The 12,533-nt window shown below is 44.6% G+C and overlaps 1 pseudogene; it reads right to left on the bottom strand.

The window, feature by feature from the left end:
* Positions 1 to 11,710: 11,710 nt before the first annotated feature.
* On the bottom strand, positions 11,711 to 11,829 carry LOC145418826 (5S ribosomal RNA; annotated as a pseudogene).
* Positions 11,830 to 12,533: the final 704 nt, after the last annotated feature.

The following is a 12,533-nucleotide window of genomic DNA, read 5'->3' as shown; positions in this document are numbered from 1 at the left end:
TTAAGACTGCCTCATGAGTTCAGTAATAGCGGGCAACACGGGTTACACAGTGACATGTTAAGATTGCCTTATCAGTTCAAAAATAGCAGGCAGCACGGGTTACACAGTGACATGTTAAGATTGTCTTATCAGTTTGACAGACTGAACAGAAATGTGATATCTCCACAAAGTGGGGATCTAAAGTAATCCTCAGTCCTATTTTCTTAGGGAAAATTACACATGATTGAACTTGGTGGTAATATAACGTTCAGTTTATGTAAACAAATTTTGTATAATTAAATGTATTCAATTAAGTTCTCCAGTTTATCCAGCGTTAAAAATTCTGTATTTATTTTATCAAATATTATTTTTTCTCATACAGAAACAAGAAATAGTGAGACGGTGCATCAGCAATAAAGTCCAGCCACCGGCTGACTACTGAGTCAGTGATAATAGCTAATGCAGCCTTAGGCACCCTACAAATCGGTTACATCGAACCTTACTGACGTCATAATAAATGATCATTCTAAAGGAAAAATATACTTACGTATATTTATAATTATTCGACTTCATAAATTAATCAGTATAATTTGCAAGTTATTTGTAATGTGCAGGCATATTTCGTGATGAACAGTTCCCAGTCGGCAGCGCTCACAAACTGGGTTTGGCTTAAAATAATCCAGCACCAGAATATACCAGCCATTAAACATGTTGGGAAAACCAGAAAACTATGACTGCATTATAATGAAATCTAAGATACTCGTAACTGTCACTACACTTTAAACTTTTTACAGCAATTGCAGTGTTTGGAAACAATAGTGCGTTTGGTGAATATTCGTACATTCATATCGAGACCTATTAATGCTGGCAATCTAAAACCTGGACAGAAGCAATGTATTCACTATCTCATCCAATGGTTAGTGAAGCACAAGAACTCTTGCAGCTCCCGACCAGAAGGGCATATGTTCCCCACCTCTGAGTAGCCCGGGTGTGGCAGAAACTGTGGATCGTGGCTGTACCTCAGGATGTCTAGATAGCAGTCATGTGGCATATACTTACCAAATACTGGCGTTGCAGCAATATCGTCCACGAGCCAATAATCGTGTATATTATGTTTCCTAACATGAAGCATGTCACGAATCAATTCGCGACATTTCCCTTTTGTGAGAAGCCTCGAACTATTAGTGGAAAACTCATTGTGTATTGCTCAGTTAACCGTTTCTCTCTCCATTTCGGAGTATACTTTTCAAAACATTCGTCACTTTCAAAAGTGATCGATTTAATGCACGTCACTAAGTGCTCTACTGAGCGATACAATTGTTTCTTTATTGTTCGCCCCTGCTTGCCTCAACCGTTAGCCACGCCTTCTTCCGGTGGCTTGTGCGTCCTGCCTATACATCATTTGAATTCAGTCTAGTTGTGGCTTTGACGGAGAGAGGTCCTGTGCTCCAGAAGTGTGAGAGGTCAGCTAGCACCCAAGCTCCACAGAGTACAGTTTCTCCAAACTCCCACCCCTTGGTGATACAAAGCATTCATCGTTCAGTATTTCCTTTTGTTTTTCTAGTCTTAAGAGTTTAATTAAGGTGTTTTTTCCTAGGCGTAAGTATTTAGCTTTTGTGTGAGTGAGTGAGTGCGGTCTCATTGATTTGATTTGAAATGTAACGTTAAATTTATTTTTTGTAATCAATAAATTTAACAGTTCTTTTTCTTGAGCTTAATGTAAAGTAAACTTTTCTTTCATTTCTCCAAATTAAGCTTATTTCCCACATAGCTCCTAGCTTGCATAGACGTTTACTATTCATAACTGGTACTTAGACCAGTCTTGTTGTATAACTTAAAATCCGTTGTGCCAGGAGTTAAGCATCGGCAAGAACCTGATGTTAGTATTAGTTATTTATTGTCAGGGGTGAAGTAACTTTCTCCAGAGGCTAATAGTACTAATTCAGCAATTGTGAGTAATTAGTCTCTGCTGTGTACTGTTGAGAAAGTTTATAAATTCTCATTCTCAGAGAATCGTGCACAAGCCAGCGTAAAGTAATCGTTGCTTGATGTAGCAAGACAATCATTGTCTCTGCTCTTCAGTATTATTGAATATTAATATCAATTTAAATAATATATAAGCATTTATTTTTAAAAACACCGAGATATTTTAAAAACCCCGTGACAATTGGCGACCTCATTCCAGGATATTAACTCCTAGCTATAAAGCTATTCACGAGATAGTGCTCACTCGTTCATATTTAGGTATTTATAATTAAAGTTTATAGACACAAGTTTACTGGTGTTTACTGTTAATTTAGCAAGTGAATTTTGCTTTATCAATCCATAGAGTACTTAACTCTAGTTTATTCTTGGTAACGCCAGACGATTTTATTCGCTCCTGGGAAGTCGCCGTACCCATTGTGTTTATTATTGAGTCTTCCCAGTCATTTACATTTTTGATTTATTCTTTGCCAGTTGACTAGATAAGACTGGTCACCACTAACTTGTGTTTGTATTCTTTATTTGTATTATTAGCATTCGTTTGCGAAGCAGTCAGTACTCAATTTCGGTTTGCTTAATAAATTAGCGCCATGGCTACTACTGTATTTTTACAGGAAGCCAAAGATATGGGTCTTTCGGACCCAACCGAAATTAAAGAGTATATACTCTCACGGCATAATCAGGAGCAGCAGCGCGAGAATGATGCCCGTGAAGAGCGTAAGATTCAGAGCGAATATGAGCGAGAACAGCGTGCATATGAACAAGAGCAGCGTGAGAAAGAGCGCGAATACGAGCGGGAACAACGGGAATACGAGCGAGAACAGCGTGAGGAACGAGAGAGAGAACGAGAACACGAACGTGCCGAGCGAGAAGCACGCGAAAAACATGAACTTGAAATGATGAAGCTCAAGCGAGATTCCTTGGCTTCAGACACGTCTGGTGCAGTTGGTCCAAGCTCCACGAGCGTTCCCCCTGCACATGTCCTGGCGACCCCACGCATCAAGCTTCCTTCATACAAGGAAAGCGAGCGAATCGAGCCGTACATAGCTCGTTTTGAGGACATGGCAGACATGTATCAACTGGATGAGGCAGCTAAGCGGATCCAATTTCTTAGTTTATTTGAGGGCCCTGCCCTCGATATTCTCCACAGAATTCGTGGAGACAATCTCACATATGAGATGATGAAAGCTGCACTCATTAAGGCGTATGGTCTCACAGTAGACGACGCCAAAGTTCAGTTCATGCGAGCTCGTCTCCAAGACAAGGAGACAGCTGTTCAGTTCCTTGATCGTCTCACAGCTTACTTAAATGAGTGGATGGAGAAAGATGAAACTCCTTCCATGCGTGAGGGGATAATTGACCTTATGCTGTGTACACAGCTAGAGAGGTCGTGGCCTGCTGAGCTCATAGCACAGCTTAAGATCTGCCAGGTGAAAGATGCCAGCCAAATGGCAGAGAAGGCTGACGCATTCTTTACTGCATACGGGTATCAAGCTCGTAATCAAAACACCTGGAGCAGAAAAGATACTGCCAAGTCTGGGAAGCCGTCTCAGACTGAATCCCAGCACCAAGGCCGTTCTCAGAGTAATGGCCAAGGTCCAAAACCACAGAAGGACCAGGGGCAAAATACACAGCAGCCTGCTTGGAAGCAGTACAACAAGCACCCCAACCAGCAGCAGTTCCCCAAGCAGCAGCAGCAGCAGCAATACAAGGACAAGCCACGTAACCCTCAGGTCAATTAGTGTATCGGAGGCAGGAGGCAAATGCAGCCTTCATTCCACAACAAGTACCCGGTGGTGCCATCTCTACCAGTACAGGTACTTCCCAACAGTTCACAAGTCCCCCTTCGACCATGAACTCTCCTCAGACACCTAGTTCCCAGGGCGCCACATTTGCTGCATCGGTTGTTCCGCAGTCTCATGAATGACTGGCTGCTACCTCCTCAGACCCTTCCACCAGCAACACTGCCTTTCTTGTTCAGCCAGGGTCTGTGGGAGGTGTTTCTGTAAATGTCCTGAGGGACAATGGTTCCTCAGGTTGCTCTGTTAAGCAGAGTTTAGTTCGGCCTGATGAGTATACAGGTCGACAGATCCAAGTTAGACTTATTGATGGATCAGTGAGATTGTTCCCTGAGGCACGTATCCAGGTGGCATCTCCATTTTATACTGGTACGACACTTGCAGTTGTCATGCCAGAACCTCTATTTGACCTCATATTAGGCAACATCGCTGGCATCAAAAATAGTTGTGCCGTAGATGTTGCTACTCAGACTTCGGCTGCTGCGATAACACGAGCCATGGCCAAGGCTCCAAATCGCGTCACTCCGTTGACCGTCGCAACGCCGCATGATCTGATTCGTAGTCAAGATGTTGTCCAAGAGCAACAGACTGACTCGACACTTGCCTCAGTGCGTAAGAAGCTGGAGGGTAAAGTGATCAAGTATTCACGGGGAGGACAAGCCAGGTTCCTTCGTAAGCGAGGACGGCTGTACCGTGAGTCACAGACACCCCAGGGTGAAGTTCGACTGCAGTTTGTCGTTCCTGCAAAGTATCGCCGAGCAGTGTTTGAATTAGGTCACTGTTCAGCGATGGGAGGTCACATGGGTCAAAAGAAGACCTCTGACCGCATCCATGCTGACTTTTTCTGGCCAGGAATGGGACGGGAAATAACGGTGCTCGTACGTTCCTGTGATGTGTGTCAGCGTACCACTGACCGGGGACGTGTCCGTCCTGCGCCATTGAAGCCAATGCCCATAATCTCTGAACCGTTCAAGAGAGTAGCAGTTGACATAGTTGGGCCAATCTCTCCTAGGGCTAGTGATGGATCAAAGTATATCCTCACTATAGTTGATTTCAGCACACAGTGGCCTGAAGCCGTGGCCCTTAAGAATATAGAGGCCGTCACTGTTGCTGAGGCATTAATTGAAGTGTTCTGTCGTGTAGGTATCCCTAAGGAAGTCTTAAGCGACCGGGGTTCGCAGTTCACTTCGGCAATGATGAACGAAACGTTCAGGTTGCTGTCCATCCGAGGCTTACGAACTATGCCGTATCATCCCATGTGTAACGGGTTGTGTGAGAGGTTCAATGGAACTCTCAAGATGTTGAGGCGCATGACCGCCGAACAGCCAAAGGAATGGCCGCGGTTCATTGCTCCTCTTCTATTTGCTTATCGAGAAGCCCCACAGCATTCATTGAAATTCTCACCCTTTGAACTGGTGTATGGGAAGTCGGTCCGGGGCCCACTTCAAGTCCTTCGTGAGTTATGGGACGATGAAGAACCTGACCCTGAAGTCAAGACCACCTACACCTACGTCCTTGATTTGGCTGACCGCCTTCATTCGACGTGCGAGTTAGCTAAGGAAGAACTGATCAAGGCGCGTGAAGTTCAAAAGGCTTATTACGATAAGAAGGCAAAGCTTCGGAAGTTTAGTCCAGGCGATAAATGCTTGGTATTACTCCCCACTGCCCAGAACAAGTTGTTGGCGCAGTGGAAGGGTCCATTCGATGTAGTAGAGCGCATTTCAGACCTCAACTACATAATACAGATGGGGAATCTTCGTAAAAGGTTCCACATTAACATGTTGAAGGCTTATCATGAGTCAGACCCCGAGGAGACTGGCCTACGAGTAGCTGATGATAGTGACCAGCCACTGGAAGAAACCGGGGCAGCTGCGGTGATCCCAGCTGATGACCATGATGACGAGCCCTTAACCGCTCAGTCCCATCAGGAAGAGACTGTCGGAGATGTTTTACTTAACCCTGACTTAGCAGTAGGGGACCAAAATGCCTTATGGTCACTGCTCTGTCGGTATGCTGATGTCTTCTCAGACCAACCTAGACTTGCAAAGGTTGCGTGTCATAAAACTGAGTTGACCAGCAATGCTCCTATAAAGGTTAAGCCATATCCGATTCCCATGCGACTACAGGGTGCAGTAGATAAGGAAATTGCTGACATGGAGACTGCAGGCATTATCGAAAAGTCCTCATCTCCTTACTGTAGTCCGATGGTAGTAGTCCGCAAGAAAGATGGTGGAGTCAGGATTTGTGGCGACTATAGAAGGCTCAATGCAATCACCAAAGTGGATGCTGAGCCAATGGGTGACCATATTGCCATCTTCTCCAAGCTGGCAGGGTCACGATATTTCACGAAGCTCGACCTAGCGAAGGAATTCTTCCAGATTCCCCTTCATCCTGAGAGTCGTCAGTTCTCTGCCTTTGCTACTCCTAGGGGGTTGTACCAGTATAAAGTCCTCCCATTTGGACTTACCAATTCCCCAGCAGTATTCAATCGTGCCATGAGACAAGTGCTCCATGGTATTGTAGGAGTAGAGATGTTCGTTGACGATGTCCTCGTTCATTCCGCCACATTGGAGGAGCACCTCAGACTCTTGGAAATTGTCTTCAGTAGACTCCAGAGTTTCAACATGACTGTGAAGCCTAGCAAATGCAAGATTGCTCACAGTGAGGTGGAGTTCCTCGGTCATATTGTTGGCAACAACCATTGCAGGTGTCAGGGTGACAAGATCAGCAAGGTTAGAGAAGCCCCGAGACCCGTGACCAAGAAACAGGTTAGGGCATTTCTTGGCCTAGTGGGATATTATAGGAGTTTTATCCCCAACTTTGCTCTCATTGCCCAACCGTTGTACGAAGTGCTACGGAAATATGCTCCAAACACCATTGAATGGGGAGAAGCGCAAGAGAGATCTTTTGCCACCCTCAAGAATATGTTGTGCAAGGAGCCCATTTTGCAGTTGCCTGATTCCAGCAAACCTTTCATACTGCGCACTGATGCTTCACAAGATGGAGTAGGTGCCGTATTGATGCAGGAATCGGAAGGTGGAATCTTCCCAGTGGCACCAAACAGCCGTAGGCTAAAACCCGCCGAGAGGAATTATAGTACTGTTGAGAAGGAACTCTTGGCTGTGGTTGATGGTGTTAAAAAATATTATTATTATTTATTTGGGGCATCATTTGTTCTGGAAACTGACCATATGCCACTCACTAGTCTTAGCACGACCAAGACGGCTAATGCAAGATTGACACGCTGGACACTGTATTTACAGCAGTTTAACCTTGTTGTGAGATACATCAAGGGAAGTGATAACGTAGGTGCAGACCTGATGTCTCGCCTACTATCTGCTGACTAACATGGGCAGTTGTTGTATGCTGGGTTCCGTGATAGGCATCCTCAGAGATTTGAGTAATCCAAGGACTAGCCTGGTTCCCAGTCAAAAGTGTAGACCTGACGTCTCACTTGTTGGCCCCACAGGACACAGTATGTCCAGGGCCTGTACATACACGTGTACTGTAGGTTAAGGGGAAGAGAGAACTCCGCAGAGGCGACTTGAGGCTATGGAAGACCCAGGTTTGCACAAGGATTCTCAGCTCCCCATTACTAATATAAGTACTGTAGGTTAAGGGGGAAGTTCGAGAGAGAACTCCGCAGAGGCGACTTGAGGCTATGGAAGACCCAAGTTTGCACAAGGATTCTCAGCTTCCCGATACTAATATAAGTACTGTAGGTTAAGGGGGAAGTGAGAACTCCGCAGAGGCGACTTGAGGCTATGGAAGACCCAAGTTTGCACAAGGATTCTCAGCTCCCCGATACTAATATAAGTACTGTAGGTTAAGGGGGAAGTTCGAGAGAGAACTCCGCAGAGGCGACTTGAGGCTATGGAAGACCCAAGTTTGCACAAGGATTCTCAGCTTCCCGATGCTAATATAAGTACTGTAGGTTAAGGGGGAAGTGAGAACTCCGCAGAGGCGACTTGAGGCTATGGAAGACCCAAGTTTGCACAAGGATTCGCAGCTCCCCGATACTAATATAAGTACTGTAGGTTAAGGGGGAAGTTCGAGAGAGAACTCCGCAGAGGCAACTTGAGGCTATGGAAGACCCAAGTTTGCACAAGGATTCTCAGCTTCCCGATGCTAATATAAGTACTGTAGGTTAAGGGGGAAGTTCGAGAGAGAACTCCGCAGAGGCGACTTGAGGCTATGGAAGACCCAAGTTTGCACAAGGATTCTCAGCTTCCCGATATTAATATAAGAACTGTAGGTTAAGGCAAGTTGAGGACCCGTGTGCAGTTCGAAGCTATGGAAGACCCGAGTTTGCACAAGGATTCTCAACTTGCCGACACTAATCGTGTGCTAAAATTAATGGCGACCTCGAGTGTACTTTTTGTAGCATGTACTGATTGCTAGGCAGAGAGAGTAATTGTAACGTAATAAGAATTTTGTCTCATTGACACTTTTGATGCTCCACCTTAATTGGTTTTGCAGGTTCAGCAATGGGTGTAGCAGTTTTGCTGTGCGGACCAGCTGATCGTCTGCCGCACGCTGCCGCCTCTTCTCCTCTGCCTTCGTCGTCGTCATATTATTATTTGCTGTGTCATTTTACACGTAGGTAGTGTTACACTACACCTGTCACACCTACACCGTGTATTACATACACCACGCTACACAACAATTAGTTGTCAGTGTAAATGTAGCGACTCTTCGCTCAGTTTGACCTGAGTACAGGATTTTCACCGTCGTCACGGAGTTTTTCCCTCAAGCTTGCTTCTATTAACGTAAATACGAGGTTTTTTCGCTCACTGGCGACTGCGACTTTCTCCTGTAGCAGGATAGCACACACACCACAGTGTGAATCTTGTGTGAATGACTTAGGATGTGTACATATATATATATATCCACAAATTTTTTCCCATAAGGAAAAAATTTAATTTTGTAGGGGCGTAATGTCACGAATCAATTCGCGACATTTCCCTTTTGTGAGAAGCCACGAACTATTAGTGGAAAACTCACTGTGTATCGCTCAGTTAACCGTTTCTCTCTCCATTTCGGAGTATACTTTTCAAAACATTCGTCACTTTCAAAAGTGACCGATTTAATGCACGTCACTAAGTGCTCTACTGAGCGATACAATTGTTTCTTTATTGTTCGCCCCTGCTTGCCTCAACCGTTAGCCACGCCTTCTTCCGGTGGCTTGTGCATCCTGCCTATACATCATTTGAATTCAGTCTAGTTGTGGCTTTGACGGAGAGAGGTCCTGTGCTCCAGAAGTGTGAGAGGTCAGCTAGCACCCAAGCTCCACAGAGTACAGTTTCTCCAAACTCCCACCCCTTGGTGATACAAAGCATTCATCGTTCAGTATTTCCTTTTGTTTTCCTAGTCTTAAGAGTTTAATTAAGGTGTTTTTTCCTAGGCGTAAGTATTTAGCTTTTGTGTGAGTGAGTGAGTGCGGTCTCATTGATTTGATTTGAAATGTAACGTTAAATTTATTTTTTGTAATCAATAAATTTAACAGTTCTTTTTCTTGAGCTTAATGTAAAGTAAACTCTTCTTTCATTTCTCCAAATTAAGCTTATTTCCCACATAGCTCCTAGCTTGCATAGACGTTTACTATTCATAACTGGTACTTAGACCAGTCTTGTTGTATTAACTAAAAATCCGTTGTGCCAGGAGTTAAGCATCGGCAAGAACCTGATGTTAGTATTAGTTATTTATTGTCAGGGGTGAAGTAACTTTCTCCAGAGACTAACAGTACTAATTCAGCAATTGTGAGTAATTAGTCTCTGCTGTGTACTGTTGAGAAAGTTTATAAATTCTCGTTCTCAGAGAATCGTGCACAAGCCAGCGTAAAGTAATCGTTGCTTGATGTAGCAAGACAATCATTGTCTCTGCTTTTCAATATTATTGAATATTAATATCAATTTAAATAATATATAAGCATTTATTTTAAAAACCCAGTGATATTATAAAAACCCCGTGACAAAGCATCAACACTGTCAATGCTAGCCAAACACACATTTCGTTAACACTCTTCGCACTCCATTCATTCGTTTTCGTGCTCTCTCAGGTGCGAGGTCTCAGCCCAATTGCAGCAGAATTCTCTGAAACTATTCACTTCTTTCCCAGTGAACTCCATCATTGCTGTAGTGAAAAAAACAAGGAAGAAGTCCACTGAAGAAGCTCTGTTAACGGAAAATTCTGGTTACACATTTGCATTTGTGTCATCAAATTCAGGTACCTCGGGCTGAAACCCTGTCCCTTCCTCCCAGGCAAAAGTTTCCAACCTACCAGTCCTAGGTTCCTGCCTTGTCTGCCATGCACATGGCCTGCCACATACCCTGCCACGGCCCCTAGCATGGCAGCATGATGGCGAGTCTGCCGACTCACACTAAATGAGGCAGGTGATGATGCTGGCGACAGCGATCGTGGTGGTGATGACAATGGTGAAAGGCATCAGCAGGCACATGCCTGCCGGTGTGCACCTGCACCAACATAAACTGATGTGCTCGGTTGTGGTGATATGGCATGTGGTGAGGCAGGCTGGCATGGTGGGGCACATAGTGAGGCATGTATTGATGCAGGCCGGCGTGGTTAGGCACGTGGTGAGGCATGTAGTGTTGCAGGCCTACGTGGTGAGGCACATGGTGAGGCAGACCGGCTTGGTGAGACATGTAGTGATGCAGGCCAGTGTGGTGAGGCACGTGGTGAGGCATGTAGTGATGCAGGCCAGCATGGTGAGGCACGTGGTGAGGCATGTAGTGATGCAGGTCAGCATGCTGAGGCACGTTCTGATGCAGGAACTGATGCAGGCCATGTGGGTGAAGGTGGTAATGATGTTGTATGGGTGGAAAATTTCACCCTAAGCCACTATGGTGCACGGCGGCTCAGCCTGCAGTATTTCCTCCTCCTGCAACCCTCCACCTCCACCCTTCCTTCACTCCTTTGAAAAAATTAATTTTCTAGATAATATTTGAATTTACATTCAAATCATTCCGCCTAGAAATTACCCAACTCAAAATAGAATCAGTAGAAACTAGCAGAAATAAAACTTAGAAAAAAACTGCGTTCAAAAGGATTTCAGTGTTAAGTGTAATGTGTAAAATGTAAGTGTATTGCGTAAATTGTAAATGTGAAATGTTGGTGAAAAGTGTAAAGTGCAGACTAAATCGCAAAGAAGGTGATGTTGAGAAGCCCACTTTGCCAGCGAGAATGTGACCCCTTGTGTGTGTGTGTGTGTGTGTGTGTGTGTGTGTGTGCAGGTATCCGTGTTCCTGGGCAGACACGGAAACAGAAGACAGTGTCGGCGGAAACAGTGGACTGATCCGAAGTCGAGAGGAAATTTAAGCCCGTGTGGAAGGGGTTTAAAGGGGATGCCAGCAGACAGGCGGAGCAGCACAACACTAGGTTAAAATTTACAAGGCAAGGAGTCGCCGCTACAATTAAGGTGTATCTGTCGGTCTGTTTACTTATCTGTTCTTGTCTTACTGTTTGTCTGGGTGTGTTACTCTCTCTCTCTGTTTGTCTGTCTGTCAGTCTCTCTGTCTGTATCTATATTTATCTGTTTATCTGCCTGTCCTTCTGTCTCTGTCTTTCTGCTTGTCTGTCTGTCTTTCTGCCTGCCTGCCTGTCTGTCTGTCTGTCTGCATCCATCTATTTATCTCCAGTATATCTCTGCCTATATTTATCTAGCTATCTGTTTGCCTGTCTGTTTGCCTATGTATCCATATTTATTTATTGTACTTAATTTATTTGTTCATTTATTTTTGTTATTTACTACTTATGTGTATATTGCCAACAAGAAAATTAAGCAAGGAAAAGCAAGGTCCAAGTCACAAAGCACATTCATTCATTCATTGCCAGACGCCATGTATCCCAAACGGGGTGGTCAAGGGCTTAGAGTTAATTGTTTTACAGGGAGGGGCACTAATCCTCCACCAAACCCACTTGACACGTAGGGATGCCAACAGCATCTGGTGTTCCCAGGCGGTCACCCATCCAAGTACTAACCAGACCCAACGTTGCTTAACTTCGCTGATCGGACGGGAAGCGGTGTACTCAACGGTTTCTGAATGCTCAAAAATTCCATGGTCAGAGAATATAGAAACCGACGTCGATGTGGAGTATGTTAATACGTCACAATAACCAGATAATATGTTGTGGAAAAAAAAAGAAACCTCCGCTATGATTTGATAGGTAAACTAAACTATGTTAGAAAAATTAGGATCCCTTAACGTAACATAACATCAATCCGTTTTAACCTACTGACCGTCAGTCTGTTTCATCCAATCCCAGCAAGTCCCCGCATTTCATCTCATTTTCTTGTTCTCTGAATCCCTCTTCCTCTCACTCCGTCTTTCCATCTTGTTCTCTGTCTGCCTCTTCCTCTCACCCCGCCTCTCCATCTCGTTCTCTGTCTGCCTCGTCCTCTCACTCCATCTCTGCATCTCTGTCTGCCTCGTCCTCTCACTCCATATCTTCATCTTGTTCTCTGTCTTCCTCTTCCCCTCACTCCATTTCTCCATCTTGTTCTCTTTCTGCCTCTTCCTCTCACTCCATCTCTGGGCTGCCATTCAGTTACCCTGGTTGTCCATCTGTTATCTGTTTTGCGAAGGACGTGACCTGCCCTCATCAGTTTATGTTTTCTGATTATATTGATTATACCCTCTATTTCGTTTTCTTCCTTTGTCCAAAAGCTCTATTTTGTCTTTACTTGTGACACCCAACATAATATTTTCCATTCCTCTCTGAACATTCCCGAATTTACGCTCCATGAATTTTGTC

This window comes from Coenobita brevimanus, chromosome 116, assembly GCF_032717465.1.
Source record: "Coenobita brevimanus isolate Jiangsu-jjx chromosome 116, ASM3271746v2, whole genome shotgun sequence".
In the NCBI taxonomy this organism is placed as follows: domain Eukaryota; kingdom Metazoa; phylum Arthropoda; class Malacostraca; order Decapoda; family Coenobitidae; genus Coenobita; species Coenobita brevimanus.
This window is presented reverse-complemented; position numbering and strand designations above follow the sequence as displayed.